Here is a 20688-nt window from a genome sequence, read left to right as displayed (position 1 = left end):
GCATGGGGACATGATGAAGTAGGCTATCCAACTGTCGTGTGTTAAATTATTGAGATTACGAGCCAGTGGTTTTCAAACATTATCGTGACTCAGGACATCTGACTAAATGCAACAGGCTCATATCGTCCTCGCATTCGCAAAATGAGGACCAGTGTTTTGTCAAATTGCAAATAGCTATTCTTTTTTAACTATTTTTTATGATAGTATGAAGTGCTTTTTTGTATAGGCTACTATCTTAATCTTGGAATATGGGGAGGGAAGTGGCGTCTGCAGTCAGCCAAATATGAATGTAATTCTGCGGCATAAAGCAGATGTATTTGTTTATTGTACAGAAAAATAAAAATTACATGTCAAGCAGTCAATTGACTACATTGCAGTCAAGAAGTAGGGCAAATTAATTCTGAAACCAAAGCGTGGGTCATAGTTGTCTCAGCCTCTATTGCGTAGCCTGTTAAAAAACGTCGCCAGATAGTATTAAATCGGCAACAACATTATTTTCTGCAGAAGCCTACCCAAGGCTACAGATTAATTCTGAACAGTTATTTCTCTACTGGCTCAATTATCACACCACTGTTTTGATTTATGAGTTGCGTTAACCCCAACACTGACAAAAATGTAGACAGCAAATTTCGATTTCGATTTTTAGTGTAGTCAAGCCTTAAGCCATACCCAAGTAGCCTAAATCGAGGTAATGTTTAATTATGCATGATTTATTTTGTTATTGAATTCGTAGGCTGGGATTACTCTTGGCAACAATTATGTAAGGGACGGCAGGCAGAGCGATGTACAGTGGCAGAGCGACGCACAGTGGCTGAAAGTGGTACTAAAGCTTCACGAGCTTCACGCGCCCGGCGAATCGCGAATGAAGTGGTCATTTGAAAGCGATGCCCACTGTAGGCGATATTTGTTACATTATTTTGTATTTGGCCCGTTATGAAATCATGTGGAACAATTTAAACACATTGTAAAACTTAAAGCCCAAATTTGGAGACATCCATGTATGTCGAACTTTACAGCAAATTCAAAACTGGATTACTCTGGAACGGCTAACTGTACAGGGGACTGCTTGCTTTACACAAAAAAAAACTATTAAAAGTATACTTTTTGAAAGTGTACTAAGTACCGTTTGTACTTTTTTCGTCAAATCCAAGTGTAATTAAGTGTATTGAATTATGTATTAAGTTCAACTTAATACCAACTTGACTATACTTTGAGTGTAATTAGTGTGCTAAAATGGAACAACTTTTTTCAAACTTTAAGTGTTCTTAAGTACATTATACAAAAAGAGATTTTATGAGCATTCGAAACACAGTCGCAGTACAATTTTGTAACATCCCAAGTGTATTGGAAATGTACTTAAAAGGCATTACAGTATAACTAATAATAGTGTAGTAGTGTATTTTGAATACACTCTTATCCTCCTCATTTCTATTCATTTGGCATGCTTCTGTAATATTTTATCCTGACTACAATAAGTGCCTTGAAAGTTCAGTTATGTTAATAAAAGTATAGTCTTAAGATACTTTAAGCATTATAAAGGCATACAATTTAAGTATAATATTAGTGTGATTTAAAATTGTACTATTAGTACTCTCCTACCTATTCTGTTACATGACAAATTACACTTTGATTATGAGAAAAACATTTTATTGACATGAATGAAAACAAAACATAATATTCATCCATAACAAAAAGTAAAACATTTTTCTGAAAGTTATGGATCTCTTGAGCATATCTTTTCAAGTTGGATGTGGTAACGCTGATAAAACATGCATTTGGGCATATTATATTATTTCACATGCATAGATTTTTTCGAAAGTGGCTGTTTGAGCGCTGGTCAGATTCCTCCTCCCTCGCAGCATTTTCTTCCATGCTTGGGGAGCAGTTTCCTCTGAGTGCACGCCAGAGAGAGAATTTGCAGCACACATTTAATATCTATGTGTGTGAAATAATATATAATATAATACACCGAATGCATGTTTCATCGCGAAAGTGCTTTTTGCCACTATTGTGTCGCGATACTCTACAGCCTCATTGGTAGACCATCAATTCAAAATGCAGATTTCATGAAAAACAAAAGTTGTTTACCCTCCTAGGTGAGAGAATTTGCCCTCTAAGCTTGAAATTGTTTACTGGAGACCCAGCCTACAAGCCAACAACTTAACAGTCTAACATGGCTAAATTTGTAATGCATGATCATTTATTGCTTATTTGTTTGCAAAGTCTTCTGGCCCAGAAAGAAAACCATGGTGGTTACGGATCATGGCTGAGGAGGAAAGGTACAGCTGGTAGAGTTGTGCAGTGAGTGAACTTCCCTCCCAACACTGAGATGTGGTGGCAAAGGCTGTGGTAGCTAGCTTCCTTACTAGCACACCATCTTCCAGTCCAAGATGCATAAAGTTTTTGGTGGCAACCCGGGGCTGGACAGCAGTCAAATGCATTGACCTTGGTATTAGAGAATTTGTCTCTGTTGTCTGTGAACAGAAAGAAGATGGACAACATTTTACAAGATAAACAATATTTTACACAGAAATCCATTGGCAATGATGAGATTAATACAGATTATCTGTACCTATTTGCCATTTACTTTTATGGGTCAAATTGGTATTGACACCATCTGTTTGCCATCCTGGTATGGGTAGACCTGGCCAGGTAGTCTTTCCTTAAAGCGTTGTGCACTTTGGCACCGATATGAGTGCAACCACCCTGTTTTCTGCATTTGATTACCTTAGATTCCCAAAAATACAACCATATTATCGTTTTCGGGTCAAATGGCATTTTAAATGGGAGTCAGGGGCACTAGCCTATTATTTTGATGCATGAATCAAAATCATCATGTATCAAAATAGTTCTGCCCCACGACTCCCATTCAAAATGGCATTTGACCCAGAAAACAATACAGTCAAGCTTACACCCATTTCTGACTTAATTATGCTTTCAAACCAAAGTTTGACTCAGGTACATTCACAAAAGACCCTAGGTTGCATTTTGGCTTGAGTTATGCTTTAAGAGTAATGGGACAAGGTCCTGGATGAAGAATATTTACCTTTACTGCTGATTATTTGAGGCGTTCAGACATCTCGGTTTCAAAACTGTCCAGGAACACCTGTAAAAAAACATAGTTAGGCTACAGATTAAAACTAGGTAAATTACAAACACTACCATGAAATGAACTTGAATGTTCTGTCAAACACAAATAATTTAAAAAAATCTAAATCTATCGTGATAAACCAAGGCATAATATCAATCATGTAGCCTAAGCTTCATAGCATTAACTTAGTAGAACACCAGGTTTAATTCCCCTCTAATATCAATTGTGGAAAAAAACGTTCTACTTCATAAAATGCATGTAATTTGTCCTGTAGACTCATTTTAAAAAAGATGTCTCCCCGATTAAAAAAAAACAGCTACAATGTCATTAGCATGCCTAATGAATGTGAAGTGTGACTAGCCTAGCACCATCCTCCTTTCTGTGAGTTAACTTAGCCTACACTATAATATTAAAGAACATTGGTGAACTTTAGGTAAACGTTGCTTAATAAAGAACACACTTTCTTCCATCATAGTTTGTCTAACGTTAGTGCTAGCCAACGCTTGTCAATAATCCCACAAACACAAAGCAGGCTAATGTAACGTTAGTTTTCTTCTTGATAGGGATCTGGTCGACGTTTATGACGTTAACGTTAGCTAAATTAGCTAACGTGATCTGGCATTGCTAGCTTGTACTAGCAAGGATAAAAACAAACTCTTGAAAGATTGCTAAGCCATCAATTTAACTTCTCCAAAGACTACCGAAGGTCATAAAGAGTAAGCTACATCAGAATCATTTAACAATATGCTTTGGGACTCACCTGATAACGAATAACTTGGCACTTTAGATCCAACTGGCTTCAGCCCTTGTTATCTCATATGACGAGTCCTTCTGGCTCTGTAGGACCAACGTCTCTGGCATGACTAGAATTTATGGTATCTTTAATTTGGACAAACCTGTAACCTTATACGGACCGTAAACGTATGCATTTTCTGGTCTCTACAGTCCATCTGTCTTGCAAATAAAGTTACAAGCATAGACTGTATAAAATAACGTTAATGTTTGCTCACACCACGTTTTGCTCGAAAGCTGCACAGATCCGCCCACTCCATTTCAAATTCAAACAACCATGTTATTGGTCAACTGGACTGCCTACATTTAACTGTGTTGCCTATAAATTTAACAAAATGCCACATTCATCCTCTCACAAACGTATAGGCTACTACCTTGCTAAGACACAAAATCAACAAAAGAAAAAATATTATTTGATGACCAAAACTGATAGATCAGTGTGTCTAGGCTAGGTTATTGCACATTGCCATCCATGCGGCTGACATATCAGGCCTAAAAGCTACACACATTAGTATTTTATTAAAGGTGAGATGACTATGAAACTATGCAAACAATGTATTAGGCCTACCAAAAAAATATACTTTCCATAAGTAGACTATATTACAACTCTAAGTATTAGCAATTTAATACACTTAAACTAAATAAACTTCTTTACCATTTAAAATACACTAACAACAAAGTACACTTTTAAAAAGTACATTACAAAAACACTTTGAATATTGCACAATAAGTATATTTAATTTTAGTACACTGAAGTTGAACTTAATAACATCTACTTTGAAGTATACTTTCTAAAAGTACACATTAAACATACTTTACATAAAGTACAAAAAGTGTAAGCATACTTGCTTTATACTTCATGTACTTTAATCATATTTCTAACACACTAAAGTATACTACTTTTTTACCTGGGATTATGTTTTTATGTTTAAAAATTATATAGCAAAAGTCTCCAAATATGAATTATTACCCATATCAGTATCAGATCATGCACCAGTTGTAATTGATATAAATATGTACAGAGACAGAGGAGACCAAATTTGGAGAATGAATAACTCATTACTTGGAGACTCGGTTTTCAATGAGAAGATGAAGAGAAATATTCTTTTTTTGATATTAATGATAATGGGGAGATAAGACACATAGTATTATGGGAAGCTGCAAAAGCAACCATACGGGGACAAATAATAGCATATTCATCCTGGAAAAAGAAGAAAAAGGAAAGTGAAAGGAAGGGGTTGGAAAACAAGATTAAGGAGTTGCAAAAAGAATATGAAATTAGGAGGACTGAAGAGGTGCAGATACAACTAAATGCGGCTAAAAAAACACTTGAAACAACAGAAACAACTGAAATTGAGAAAATGCTTATGCTACTCAGACAAAGCTATTATGATAACAGTCCTAAAGCATTGAAGAAATTGGCATTTAAGCTAAAGAAACAGCAAGAAAAATCCACAATAGCTACTATTAAGGACAAAAATCTTATATATAATGGAGGCAAATCAAAAATAGCTGCATGTTTCAAAGATTACTACCAAAAATTGTACACACCAGAAGCTGGAGCAAGATTGGTGTCATGAGGCCTTGCGCATGCGCATTTCTGCCGAAATAGATGCCCGATGAGTGCCCAAAAAGCGTTGCAATATGGCCGCCGAGTGGAGGGACTTGAACATCATGTATTTATTCAAAGATTTTTGGTTTCACTCTTAATCATTATTAGTACAGCCTCCCTCACACAGCTCGTTGGCACTTACAGTTGCCCATACAGGCAACCACACAGCCACAGTTGTGGCAAAATCAAAAACTTTTTTCATGAATTGCATCCTAGCTACTAGGTTAACATCACTCTGAGTTCGCATTCAAGCAAGCAAAATTTGAATACATCTGTTTCACTGGAAGGGCAAGGGGTAACAACAGGACAACACAGAGACAGGCCAGAATGCAGGGCTAATGTTATGAGAGTATTACAGTAATATGGGATATTCTACGGGAAAATATTAAAACGGCAAGACAGCGGGGAAAAGTTAAAATGATAAACCCGGAAAAAGTTGGCATGTTAGGTATTTTTCGGTCCCTGTGATTATTTGTGAAATTGTACAAACGGCCTTTTCAAGTCATTTGAGAAGGAAGGAGTGTAACAAGCTCCCAAATTGACGCTCGTCTGAGAAATTGAGTTTTGGATAATGTTCAGCTTCGGCAGCTTTACAATGACTGAGGAAGCCTAGAGACGAGTCCATAGCAACAAGTTCATGTGTTGAATTTGTTATTGTTATAGTGTGCTTTGTTGAATGGTCTCAATGTTTTATTGTTTTATTTCATGTGAATACTTACTAGAGGAGTAACTTATTTCAAGTAGGCTAATGCAGTTGCAGGAAGTGTGCATTTAGTTCCCATGCTTATTGTGTTTCCACAACAATGTTAGTGAGTAAATCTACTGAAATGGCCACCATCTTGGTGAAGTGTGATGTGTAAGATCAGAAAGCAGAGGTTGATTTTAGAACGGTAGCCTAAGTCGATGTGTTTTCATAGCGCTTAACAGCGTGAGCGGAAGGTATCGACAATTGGCCGGGGAGGGTCATGTCTTTTTTGAAAAAACTGCTGAAGGGTCGTTGAAAATTTTCTTGCAGGCAGGGGAGGGTCATGCAACTTTTGATTGAAGCACTCAAAATCCCTCCGGTGGCCCCGTTTATAAATAACGAACAGTCCCTAATTATGAAGAAAAAATGGTTAACAAAGAAGTTCCCCTTAATGCCATACTGTGTCTCAGCAATTCTTGGAAACTGATGAGCGTGAATGTTGATTGCCTGATGTCATTCAGGTGCTGTTCAATGATGTGAATGTTAAATGACCAAATGCAGCTTGATCATTACATTACATTTGGCTGACGCTTTTTAACCAAAGCGACTAACAACATGGTAAACAGTAAGTTTTAGAACAATTCTCACAATTTTAGGACAGTTTAAAAGAACATTAGAGTACAGTAAGAATAAGCGCCGGGTGAGTGCTGTTTTTAACAGTTACTTGTCAGTTTAAAACGGCTGGTGAGTGCTAGGATCAGTAAGACTTGTTGTAAGTGTTGCTATGAGAGTAGATGATCTCTAAAGAGCTGGGTCTTCAGGAGTTTTTTGAAAGTGGAAAAGGATGTCCCTGCCCTTGTAGGAACTGGAAGTGTGTTCCACCAACGAGGAACAACAGATGAGAAAAAGTTTGGATTGGCTTGAGCGTGCGGGTGGTAGAGCTAGACGCCGTTCGGATCAGAGGAGCGCAGCGGTCTGGAGGTAGTGTAAGTCTGTAAGAGGGCATTCAAGTAGGTGGGAGCAGAACCGAGACTACTTTGTAGGCAAGCGTTAGAGACTTGAATTTGATGCGGGCCGCCATAGGTAGCCAGTGTAGCTGGATGAGCAGCGGGTAACATGTGCCCTTTGGGTTGGTTGTAGACCAGGCGCCCGCCCCGCGTTCTGGATCATCTGAAGTGGTTTCACTCGCGCAGGCTGGGAGACCTGTCAGGAGGGCATTGCAGTAGTCGAAGTCGTGAGATGACTATTGCCTGAACCAGAAGTTGGGTAGCATCTTGAGTCAAGTAAGTCCTGATTTTTCCGTGATGTTGTAGAGTGCTTAAACGGCATGACCGGGCGACTGAGGCAACATGATCTGAGAAGTTTAGTTGGTTGTCAAGAACAACTCCTAGATTTCTTGCAGTCCTGGTCGGTAAAACAGACAGGGAGTCAAATTTGATGTTGATGTCGTGGTGTATGGTAGGTTTAGCTGGGATGACCAGCAGTTCAGTCTTTGAGAGGTTCAGCTGGAGGTGGTGTGCCTTCATCCATGTAGCTATGTCTGAAAGGCAATCCGAGATCCGTGCTGAAACCAGGGGTCGCCAGGTGGAAAGGACAGATAGAGCTGTGTGTCGCCTGCATAGCAGTGGTATGAGAAGCCGGCTAACGGATAATCTGTCCCAAGGAGGTGGTGTAGATAGCAAAGAGGAGGGGCCCAGCACTGAGCCCTGGGGACCCCTGTGGTGAGATGGTGAGGTGCGGATAGCTGACCAAGCCATGATACGTTAAACGCGGCGTCCTGTGAGGTAGGATTCAAACCAGGAGAGAGCAGAACCGAGATTCCCATGTCAGCGAGCGCAGTATAGAGAGAAGGATACGGTGATTAACCGTGTCAAAGGCAGACGATAAGTCAAGCAGAATGAGTACTGATGACCCGGCGGTCAGCCTGGCTTCTTTTAAGGCTTCTGTTACAGACAGCAGAGCCGTTTCGGTAGAGTGGCCGCTTTTGAACCCAGACTGATTTGGATCCAGAAGGTTGTTCTGTGAAAGGAAGTCAGAGACCTATTTGGAGACTGCTCGTTCAATGCCTTTGGTCATAAAGCTCTGATCACTGAGAAACACCAGGCATTATCCCACTGAGCCACTAACAATCCTACATGTTGGCTACAGTAGTGGTAAACACACAACAAGGAAAAACTCCAAGCATACATATGACAATAAAATGAAGGGCTTTTCTAAAAGAGTACACCTGAAAACTTTTTGAAATTCTGGGGCAATTAGACATTTGTAGAGAAGAACACTAATGGATGAAATATAAATATGATAGACTTAATGATGAAGGAAAAATAGTAAACAAAGAAGTTCCCCTAGTGTCTCGGCATTCTGATTCTTGGAATCTGATGAGTGTGAATGTTGATTGCCTGATGTCATTCAGGTGCTGTTCAATGTGAATCTTAAATGACCAATAGCATGTGCAGCTTGATTCTAACGCTCCAGCTGGGATTCGAACTCTCAACCTAAGAAACACTGTGCAAGGCATTATCCCACTGAGCCACTGACAATGGAGAAATAAGCATAATTAACTTTTTTGCCAATAGCGCCACCTTTGGGTGCAGTACCCCAAATTTTGGGTTATGGGTAGAGGGGGGTACTGGTAACCATACCTGAAAATTTCAAGGGTTTTGGAGTTACGGTTTAGGCTGCAGTAGGACTTTTACAGAATTTTGGCGAAAAATAAACGGTACAGAAACAATAGGGGTCCTACAGCTACGCTGCTCGGACCCCTAATAATAATAATAGGAAAAACTAGTAAAACAATGGGTGCCTTCGCAGCTTCGCTGCTTGGCCCCCAATAATAATACAGTGGGCAGTGCTTCGACTTGGCCAGCTTCACTCGCGGTCCGCGCGTGGGATCATGCGACTTTAATTTGTATTTTTCCAGTGAGACGCTGCAACAACCCAAACAACCGGTAGATGGCTCAAGTGAGCAGGGTGTCTCGTAAAAAGAAATGGAGCCTGGAAAACCCTACACAGACTTCAATACAGACTTTAGCAGACTGGTTTAGAAATAATTTAATAGCCAGAAATATGCCTGCCCTGCCCTAATAAAGAAATATTTGGTTAACTGCGAGTGAATCCCGTTTGCAGCCGTAGAAGAAACGCAGGTCAAATTAAACATTCTGGTTTTCTCCGAGTGCAACGATGATAGACATACATCATTTGGACAAAATATAGAGCATATTAACCTCCGTTGCTCAGCCAAATGCCTTCCTGTTACGTCCTGTTATCACGGAGTTAGCCTACAGGCGATAAACGATTTTTGATGGTGCAAGTTTACTTCATTAGCGGTTTATTTTATTTTTTTTGATTATTAAAGAGTGTTTCATTTAAAAGTTTGACTTTGTGCTTATTCAGTAGAGCATTTAGTGCTCTCCCCAATCCCAGACGTTCACATTGCATGTTTGTTTGTAATGGATGCAACCACGAGATAGGCTATGCGTTTGACGGCAATGAGTTGTTAACAGACATGAACCAAGACATATAGCCCAGCAGCAATCTAGGGACTGTTCGTTATTTATTGAAGGGGCCACCGGAGGAATTTTGAGTGCTTCAGTTGCAAGTTGCATGACCCTCTCTTGCCTGCTAGAAATTGTTCAATGACCCTCCGACAGAATTGTTAAAAAAGACATGACCCTCCTCTGCCAATTGTCGCTGTCTTCCGCCCGCGCCACAGACCTAACTGGCTATTTATATTATATAGACCCTAACTGGCTATTTATATTTTTCTGTGAAATAAGCAAATGTATTTGTTCAACTTTATGAAGCAGAATTACGCATAGGCTACTTGGAACATAATACATTTGACAAAGGACAGATGTATGTTGCTAGTGACAAAATATTAACTTTCAGTGTTTTACGATGTCTTTGTCATGGGGAAGTGTTTTTCCCCATGCATTTATTCTAGGTTACTGTCAGTAACTGCCGTGAGAGAAGCGTGTTCTGTGTTTCGTTCATGTCAGTGACTGACGCGAGAGAAGCGGGGTCTGTGTTGTGTTGCGTTGCGTTAATTTATTTTCATTGGGCATACCGTGCCGTCCACAGCTCTTCAGTTCTGACAAAGTTCCTTTTGAAACAATGAATGCAGGAAGCGCGTTTGTATGGTTATATTGCTTGACGGGGGGGATCCCAAGCAGCTTTCAGCCATAAGGCTACTTTGAGAACATTTCAATTCACCCGACACTAATATTCAAAATGTTGAAAACTATTTCGGCATAGCCTATAAAGCAGTTTAATTAAATGGAATGTTAGTTGTAAACAAACGAGCTACTTGGTGAGGCTTGGCCTCACAGATGCGCTTGTGCCTTAGATGGCAGAAAAAATCTTCACGATAGGCCTATTAACCCTCTAGGCGCCACGGTCGACTTTAGTCGACAAGATGCGGTACTGAATAAAACGGCCGATTTAGTCAAATAGGGTGTCATATTTCGTTCGACCTCCACTCCACTAGATGGCAGACATGTCATACGTCATCCTAGAGTCGAAAAAAGGGCACGCTTTAAACAAAACTTTCTAGCTACAGCGCATTGAATCAGTGCGTGAAATACCGGAGCTAGTGTGCATGTGAGCCACTTTGTCAGAGCAATATTGTCAACGTCAGTATTTGCATTAGATTATCGTCTAATGGCATCAAAAAAGTTTACCCGAAATGAAGTGTTGGGTCTTCTATTCACGGACCCTGATTCTGAAGGGGAATATCTGCCTTCAGAAAATGACGGTGATTTGTTTAGTGAGGCTTCAGATGCGTCCCTGCCTTGCAATGATGCAGCTGGACAAAGTGAGAGTTTACTCCATAGTTTAGCTTACACCAAGCACAAACGTTGAATCGTTTGCCCAATGTCACTGGTGGGAATAATGTTTCACGGGTTCGGAGTGTTCATCGGGAAGTTAGCAGGGTGTTAGTGGTGTGGCGAACGAGGCTGGAGGTAGCCTAATGTCCATAGCGCTAGCTTCTGTCTTCTGAACATGTGCCTCTCCGCAATCGCGGCAACAGTAACATGGTGGAGCCTTTGTCTAATGCCATTGGGTATGTTAGACGAGGTCGAAGTGCTCATAGGACAGTTAGGGGGGAACGTAGAGGCAGTGTGGGGAGTCGCAATGAGAATGACAGTAGGCCTAGTCCGAGCTGCATAAATTCTCTCCCCTCGGCCTTGGCCTTGAGGCAGATTTGGCCATGCTGCTCGCAACAGGAGCAGAGGTGGTGACACGGGGCAGGAGAGCCATTAGGCCATGCATAGTCTATCACAAGATGATGGGAATGCCGGCCCTGTATGGATAGGATATGGATATGGATAGTCATTATCTCTACAGCAAAAGGCCTGCTACATAAAAAAAAAAAAAAAAATTGTCAACCATTTATTAGTAATGATTTACACTGTTGATTATCTATTTCCCTGACCATTTAGGACATATATGTGTTCTTTTTTGTGTGTTCATGTCCTTGTGATGTGTGTGTCTTTGTCAGCTAAGAAAAAAACAACAAAACATCAACAAAAACAACAAAAAGAAAACAAATACTAACATTGTCTCTTGTCTTGTCGTCACCTCACTCCTGATCTGTGCCTTGCCGTGGCAAGTGAGCTTTTGAACTAAACAGGTCTTGTCTACTTGTGTTTGTGTGTCATCTGAATAATATATATGTGCCCCATACATGGAATCAGAGTGCCTACTGTATGTAGTAAATGGAAAATCTCTACAGCAAAAGGTGCCTACCGCTACATGCATTTGGTTTGTTTCTGCCATTTCTTAGTAATGATTTACATAGTTTGTTTACTACTTAGTATTTACCTGAGCATTCAGGATTGTGCAATATAGCATACAGAAGGTGAGGGACATTTTGGGGGGAAAGAAGTGGTGCATTTTATCATTCAAACTAGAGTGCGGATCGGGCTGCAAATTTCTGTCCGAACCCGGCCCGCGTCCGACAGAGTTGCGTCCGAACCCGACCCGAACCCGACAGGCATTTTCATTTTTATGTCCGAACCCGACCCGAGCCCGATGCAGATGATGCCGGGTCACACACAGCGCACATTAACACAAGAGGCCCAAGCAAGCATAGCCTATTGAAATAGAATTATTGTCTTACCATTGACGAAAAGTCTTAAAAATGAACTGCAACAGTCCTTGAAACTACAGTGCCTCTGTCACTGATCCATATGCAGCATCGACGTTAATTGGGGCAACTCGAGGAAATCCTCATCCAGTTGAACGAGACGACCTTATAGCCTACCGGTAGCCTGTCTTTACCACAGTATGCAACACAAATAATCTTAAAATCTCCTGATAGGCTAACAACTTTTTTTAACATCACCCAAGACTGTGCTTATGTGCGAAATGTGCATAACCATTTGTTTATGTAGTCGTGACAACGCGTGTGCATTTCAGGCGGCATGCCTGAAATGCGTTGTCACGATAAACAAATCTTGCACACAGGGAAGAAAGCTATTAGGTCTTTTTTTACATTTTACTTTATTCTCAAAAACAAGCGTTTGCATCATGTAAAAGCAGACCTGTTGGTTACCCAACATAATAAGGAATTTAAATGTAAAGCTTCCAATGCATATAAGCCCCATGTGTCGAACCGAATCGAACCCGACTACAATTTCTAAATATTTGTCCGAACCCGACCTGACCCGTCGGGTCCCGTCGGGCTCGGGTCGGGTAGCCACACTCTAATTCAAACATGCGACTTTTCATGAAAATTCTATAATCCAAGATGGCCGCCACCATATGACGTCATAATATGCAAATTAGATATAAACATTTAATCCCTACATAAACTTTGGGTCATCCTTAATATTTCTCTAATTTACAGAAAGTCTCTATCTCTTATCACTTTTAAGATATAGCCTTTTGAAATGAAGATGTCAAAATCGAACGTTTCGGAAAAAAACCTCGCATAAAGGGTTAACTAACCACCCGATTCACGTTGGCTGGGGGGAAGGGGGGCCATCAGACATTTGTGCCCAGTTAATCCGGCCCTGCCCCCAACAAATCACACCTTCCCACCTCTGACAGCTTAAAAGAAGTCAAGAGGACTCCTTACTCACAGACCTATTCACAAACCTGCGGCATTTTGCCGTGTTTTGAAATCCTATGCAGCTACAGGAGCTTCCAAACGTGAGGAAGCAATTTTGCATTGTAGGCATAACTAACATGCATTAATGCCGCCAACAACAACCAAAACTAGGCTAATCATTGTCAACATGTAAATTAAATGTAACATTATTGTGAAATCATATTAAAATGTTCTCTTTTGCAAACGGCATAGTAACAGAATAATTTAATAATGTTACAAAGATACTACATCAATCCGTATGTTTCATTAGACTACTAGGCTATTTGTTTTGCCTTGATTCATTTAGGCTAGGCCTTTTTATTCAGGGGCCGTATTCACAAAGAATTTTAAGGCTAAAAGTAGCTCCTAACTGGCGAATTTAGGAGCAACTCCTAAAAATAATGGGCGTGTCACTCCTAACTTTAGGACTCCTAATTTTTTCACAAAAAGTAATTCACGAAGCATTTTAGACCTAAAAGGAGCACCTAAGTCTGGGACAGCTTAAGTCGAGAGGACTCCTAACTCACTAAGACCTATTCATAAACAGTTTTTTTGTGGCATTTTACGTTGCGATGTTTTGAAATGCGTAGCCTATGCGCAACAGGAGCTTCCAATCGCGAGGGAACAATTTTGCATTCATAAAAGGGATGCAATAACGCCACCAACAACAACCAAAACTACTCATTGTTAATTTAATGTAAATTAAATGTAACGTTTCATTGTGAATCAAATTAAAATGTTCTCCTCTTTGCAAACGTAGCCTAGGCATATGGTGACAGATTAATTTAATAATGTTGCAAAGGTAGGCTACTGCATCAATCCATAGGCCTATGTTTCATTAGGCTACTAGGCTATTTGTTTTGCCTTACTCTTTATTCATTTAGGCTAGGCCTTTTTATTCAGTTATTAATCATCTTCCGTCCTTCGCACTACTTGTGTAGCGCATGCATTCTCCGACCTGTCACTCATCATCGGAAGAGAGGTGTTTGGAATTCCCGCGTTACAATCGTCAGCCAATCAAGGTGGTCACTTCAGTCAAGCTCGTGCATGAGTAATGACATCATCCATAGCCACGAAGACTCACTACTAGTTTAGGAGTTGTCTGAAAGGCTTTGTGAATAACTTTTAAGAGAAAACTCCAAGCTAAAATCTTTAAGTGCGATTTAGGAGTAGCCTACTCCTAGTAGTAAGATGAAAGTCTTTGTGAATAGCCTACGGCCCCAGTTATTCATCATCTTCCGTCCTTGTGTAGCGCACGCATTCTGAGACCTGTCACCTGTCACTCATTATCGTAAGGGAGGTGTTTGGAATCATGCCCGCGTTACAATCATCAGCCAATCAGCCAATCAAGGTGGTCACGCTGGCCCATTTACCCAAATTAATGGTCGAATATTACTGATGATCATTGTTATTTAAGAACATGCAGTGTCGCGAGGGTACCAAAACATCTTGCTTTCGTAAAAAGCATCATAACGCACATTCTGGCGGGTCTGTTATTTAGCCTACTGTAGGCTGCGCAAACCACAGGCCTTTATTTTGGGCATTCATTCATTCATTCATTCAACCTTTATTTATTCTCGGAGGGTCATTGAGGGAAGCCCTCATTTTCAATGAAGCCGAGATTACAGAAGAAAGCAAAAGCTCCACAAACAAGACAACATTCGAGGCCTTCTGTTGAAGAATTTTATATAAAGTCTGCGCTAACAGTAATCCTCCTGCCCCTGATAGGCCTACCACAGCTGTGGATAGTGTGGAATGTTCAAGTAATAACACAATCCAATGTGTGTCTCAATTGTCCCCAGCTGACCACCTCACACATTTCTCTAGATTTTGCAACGAACTTACATGACACAATGCCATAAAAATATGCCAATTTTAGGACACAGAATAATGTTTGTAATGATACCAGGTAGGCCTACGTTTAACAGTACCCAACAAGTGTAATGAGCTATTCATTTGTCGAAGGTGCATGGTGAAGTGAAATTCTTACTTTGGAAAACAAACATTTGCCGATATCATCGCCCGATCATCAGAATATTGCAACAGATTCTGTGTTCTGGACTGCAGGTAACTTGTTAAGCCAGTGGTTCTCAAACTTTTATTTCATTCCCCACTTTCATCAAGGGGCATGACTGATGATAGTGGAGATAACGTGTTATTCCGAGGCTTTTGCAAGTCAGCATCTTCGACGGTAGTCTATTAAAAATATAAGTTTTCGATGTCCCAAACAGAGAGCCATACTTTATTGTTTTTAACAATCTCTATGCTACTCACAAAAATGTAGGCATGGGGACATGATGAAGTAGGCTATCCAACTGTCGTGTGTTAAATTATTGTCATTACGAGCCAGGGCCCAGTTTCCCGATAACGACGGAGACACGCTCTTAAGAGGGTTTTCTACGATTCATCTCACGATCGTTCATTTGGTTTTTCCGACTGTTTCCCGAACATGCTCGTGGCGTGAGCAGCGTGCACTGCTCTTAAGATGCTCTCTTAGGGAGCTGTCCACGTTAATAGTTCTGAAATATCCTCTAATTTGATGGTGATGTCAGGTGACTGCACGTCACAGCCAGGCCTACCATTCAAACTTCGGATCTACACATTAATTCACATCAATACGAAAATAGAAACACTTTGACATCTGCATGTAAGCATCCCAAGTAGCCTAGGCTAGGTTATATACCACACACAAACATAAATAATTGTAATTATTTAAGATTAGATTGTTGCACAATGCAATAATCTTTCGCGGTGTCACTTAAGAACACGTTTGAAGATAAGAAAGAAGTCGAGTAAGAAAGTGAGGAAATGTGTAGGCTTAGATTTTGATGCAGTAGGCCTACAGACTAAACCACATGTTCCTTTCTCTGCTTTTACCTCATAGGCCTAATAAAATATAGCCTTCACTTAGCAAAGATAATGGCAAATTATTCTGGCAACGTCTCGTTTCATAACTTGATTGCATTTTTGTCCGCTTTTCATCACATTATTATGACCATTAAATGTAGGCTATGCTATTTTACACGTTAAAATCTGATTTATCACAGATAAACACAATAAAGAATGGGAACGTAAATTGGATTATGTATTCTAAGTTGTAATTACTCTGTATGTCCTGTTGGTGACCTCAGTGAGAAGTACTGTTAAGACGCTCTTAGCCGGTAACGAGAACTCTGGAGCACTTGTAGATCTACGAGTGTTTTCACGACGTTCTTAAGCTACGATGGTTTTGGGAAACAGTCGGCAAATCTTAAGACGTTCGTAAGAGGGACTTTACGACGCTCTTAGGCTTAAGATGCTTTCGGGAAACTAGGCCCAGTGCTTTTCAAACATTATGCGTGACTCGGAGATCTAACTAAATGCAACAGGCTCATATCGTCCTCGCATTCGCAAAATGAGGACCAGTGTTTTGTCAAATTGCAAATAGCTATTCGTTTTAACGATTTTTTTATGATAGTATGAACTGCTTTTTGTATAGGCTACTATCTTAATCTTGGAATATGGGGAGGGAAGTGGCGCGTCTGCAGTCAGCCAAATATGAATGTAATTCTGCAGCATAAAGCAGATGTATTTGTTTATTGTACAGAAAAATAAAAATGACATGTCAAGCAGTCAATTGACTACATTGCAGTCAAGAAGTAGGGCAAATTAAGACACTGTTTTGATTTGCGTGGTTAAATTACCCCAACACTGACAATAACATAGACAGCAAATTAAGATGTTTTTTTCGTTTTGTGGAGGCACCCGGTAGGCTATCAAAAGCAGATTTCGATTTTTCGCTACCACCGTGTAGTTAAGCCTTAAGCCATACCCAAGTAGCCTTAATCGAGGTAATGTTTAATTACGATTTATTTTGTTATTGAATTCGTAGGCTGGGATTCCTCTCGGTAACAATTACGTTTAAAGGTAGCCTAGCCTCCTGCTTTTTCAGAAGGGGCAGCAGTCAGGCTACTGACAGAGCGATGTACAGTGGCAGAGCGACGCACAGTGGCTGAAAGTGATACTAAAGCTTCCACGCAGCTTCGCCTAAATGTCTTGGCGACTGAAGTGGCCATTTGAAAGCGATGCCCACTGTAGGAAAAACTAGTAACTCAATGGATGCCTTCGCTGCTAGGCCCCCAAATATAGCTACAATCAGCAATGTGGGGGCCTAGCAGTACTAGCCGAATGCCGTTGCCATGGCATGAGCAAGCACTCACAGCAACTTTGATGGCAATTGGATAAAGAATTGCTGAGATATAAGCTCATTTACTTTATTACACCACCCCTAGAGGCCAAGTTATGGCACGTTCTCACAATCAAGTACCGAGTCCTTGTACCAAGTTTGGCTTTAGTAGATCAAAGCGTTGCTGAGATACGAGCTCACTTCCTGTATTGCAGCGGGACAGTTTCCTGACTAATGGTGTCAAGTTTTGTTATGTTGACTCAAAGTGTCACCGATGTGTTAATCCACTTCCTGTTTGGCTGCTTCGTCGCCATATTTGATAGGCTGTCACGGGCAAACAAAGTTGAAATTGAAAAATCTGGCAAGTATCGTTTGTGTGGCTCGGCCGGAAGATCATCTCCGCCAAGTTCCGTGAAAATCGGATGAAGTTTTATGGCCGCTGAAACTTTTCGTAGAGTTTGGACTAAATCCAATATGGCGGAGGTCCAATATGGCGGAAAGTGACGTAATAGGGGTCATTGAACTTGAGGTTGGTTGAAAATAGCTTGGGACTAAATCTCTTAACTCCATTGGACCTTCCAACTGTCTGCAATACCTCGTATCTCCACCCCCTCGTAATTCTGAGGAGCCGCGTGAAAGCAAAACCTAACGCTATTTGTTTTGAAACGGTCTGCTTGTTTTATCAGGCAAGAACAGCATCAAAATTGAATAGCTTTCTAAAGAATAATGTTTTCTGTAAATGGCCTGGATGTCAACGCAGAGGAGAATGTAAACTAGTAGCCTAAGTCTGCAGATTAAACAAACACTTTCTGCCTATAGCCCTTTCCGTTTTCAGTGTTAGTTCATTGCTATTACTAGCATACTTTGCAATTTCTTGGCCAGATGTATTCAACCACAGAAGCTAAATAGAGTAAATATGGCTTTAGCATACCTGTTAACCCTCCCATTTTCTAAATATTCCGTATTTTAATACTCTCATAAGCCTGTCAGTCTCTGTAGGCTACTGTTGTCCTGTTGCCCCCTTGTATTTCTAGTGAAACAGATGTTTTCAAAGCATCGTTTTCTTGCTTGAATACGATAGATAGACTTTGATGTTAACCTATTTAATATAACGGCGTGGTTGTTGTGAGAGCACGATTTGACAGCAAATCTGTCAGCAATGTCACGTACGACCTAACTTCTCACCTCGTTTAGTTAGTGCAGCAGTTTTGTAGACTGAATTCTTGCTGTCAGCAGACATATAGCAACAGAAAAACCACATGCTGAAATTTTCCCGTTTTGGGTAAGAAACCAGGGAAATGTCCCTTATTTTCAATGGTATTATATTTTCAATGCTCAATGTTGACAGCTATGGGCTTTAGTAGCCTAGTCTGTAAATTGACTAACACCTCAAGCTAGTTAACTACAAAGCCAGCTCTGTTACGCCCGCGTCCCGTTATAATCAATGAAAAAAACAAACACGTACTGTATCTCCACATTTGCAGGTCAAAATCCTCGTAAAACCATTTAAATGTGATTTTGGAAAAATGTTGATAAAATAATAAAACTTGGAAGTATATGATAATATGTTAAGTCATCATACAAACTTTGACAACACGATGTTGAATTATTTAAAAATTACAAGGTTTTTTCAATTTCCTGAAAACTTATTTTGACCTGTTGGTGGCGCTAGATGGCTGGGTTTAGAGATCCGCAAATGAGTGTGAGTGGTCAGTGGAGAGTCCTGAAACTGCTCAATTTCAGCACTTTTTACCAAGGCGTTCTATGGGCTGCCATAGACTCCAATGGCAGAGGAATAATAATAGGAAAAGCTAACTCAATGGGTGCTTCGCTGCTAGGCCCCCAAATATAAAGATGACTGCCTGAAGAAAACAACAAAGTTTCCAGTCACTGATGATATGGGGTTGCATGTCAGGTAAAGGATGGGGGGGAGATGGCAATCATTATTTCTACAGTAAATGCACAAGTATACATTAAAATTTGGACACAATTTCCACTTAATGGTGGAAACTGTAGAAAATGGTGCATGACAAGGCTCCATCCTGCACAGCTGTTCCGTCAACTGCCATTCGACAAAGTTGGAATCTGATTGATTATCTTTGTGAAGTCTATGTCTGAGAAATCAAGCTGTGAAAAATACAGAAGGTGCAAAAAAAGTATTAATTATGATGTTTTAGGTTTGTGATTCTATATTTTTTCCTGAAGATTGAATGATTCAAATGTTTTTCCTCTACATGATCTGCAAAATAAATTGCCTTAAATTACTACAGGTTTTGGTAATTGTTTTTAGCTAGGTTTAGCTACAGATTTGTTTTTTTGAGGCACATTGGAGGCTTGTCTTTTTTCTAAAAAACAAACTATGCACATCTTGGACATAGTCTAAGAGTGGTAGAATTTTTTGTAATAATTACTAGTAATAATTTTGGCAATTCCTTTCACAAGCTAACAAGTCGTATTAGGAACATCATCCTGCTTTACCTCACAACCTGTTTAATACATTCACTTCAATTCAGCAACACAATCATGTGTCAAATGTGTCAACGGATCAAATGATATATTTCTTGAATGGTATTTAATTTAGATGTTTTGATTGGAAAAAAATACAAAAATATGTTGATTTTGTCATAGAAAACTGCATTTTATTCAATGTTCAGGAAGAGTTATGACAAGAACAAAGAGTTTAACATTTTAGTGCACCTCTAAAAGCACAACAGAACAGCCATGTATTCCACTCAGTTAGATGAGTCAACAAATTAAGATTTATTTGTGAATTTATTTGTTTTCAAATCCCTTTGGTTTTAATTTCCTTTAAAACCATTGCCATCAAATGTTTGGGCCTACATTTAAGGGTGTATTAAGAACAGATATTTTTGAGAGTGGCAGCAAAACAAATAGAAGACATGGTTTACCAGTTTACCATGGTTTACAACAGTTTTCCAGTCCATGTGCAAAGTCCACACAAGGAGACCCTTCACAGCATTAATTAAGGTAGGGCCTTAACCCAAATTTATATCATCCCACTGCTCATGGGAGATAAAAGATAACAGGAGATGAGTGAGGCTCTGGGTCTAAAGCAGTGTTAGGCACAGATAGCAGAGCAGTTTGCTATACAGTAATGTGATTTAATGTGACTTATCTGATATAGTCTTAGGGTTACTGCAAAAATTACAGTACTTACATCAGAAATAAAAAACAAAAATGATCGTTTCATTTATGGAATTTCTCAAACAGTTTTTGAGAATGATATGAC

General features: G+C 39.9%; 1 long non-coding RNA gene across 1 annotated transcript; it reads right to left on the bottom strand.

The window, feature by feature from the left end:
• Positions 1-2210: 2210 nt before the first annotated feature.
• LOC125304930 lies at positions 2211-4209 on the bottom strand. The gene is made up of 3 exons (XR_007195290.1): positions 3852-4209; positions 3047-3106; positions 2211-2474 (listed from the first exon to the last, which is right to left on the bottom strand). It is a non-coding gene; the product is annotated as an uncharacterized LOC125304930 (long non-coding RNA).
• Between the last annotated feature and the right edge of the window lie 16479 nt (positions 4210-20688).

The sequence above is a fragment of the Alosa alosa genome, chromosome 12 (assembly GCF_017589495.1).
Source record: "Alosa alosa isolate M-15738 ecotype Scorff River chromosome 12, AALO_Geno_1.1, whole genome shotgun sequence".
In the NCBI taxonomy this organism is placed as follows: domain Eukaryota; kingdom Metazoa; phylum Chordata; class Actinopteri; order Clupeiformes; family Clupeidae; genus Alosa; species Alosa alosa.
The sequence above is the reverse complement of the archived record's forward strand: the minus strand, read 5'-3'. Positions and strand labels throughout refer to the sequence as shown.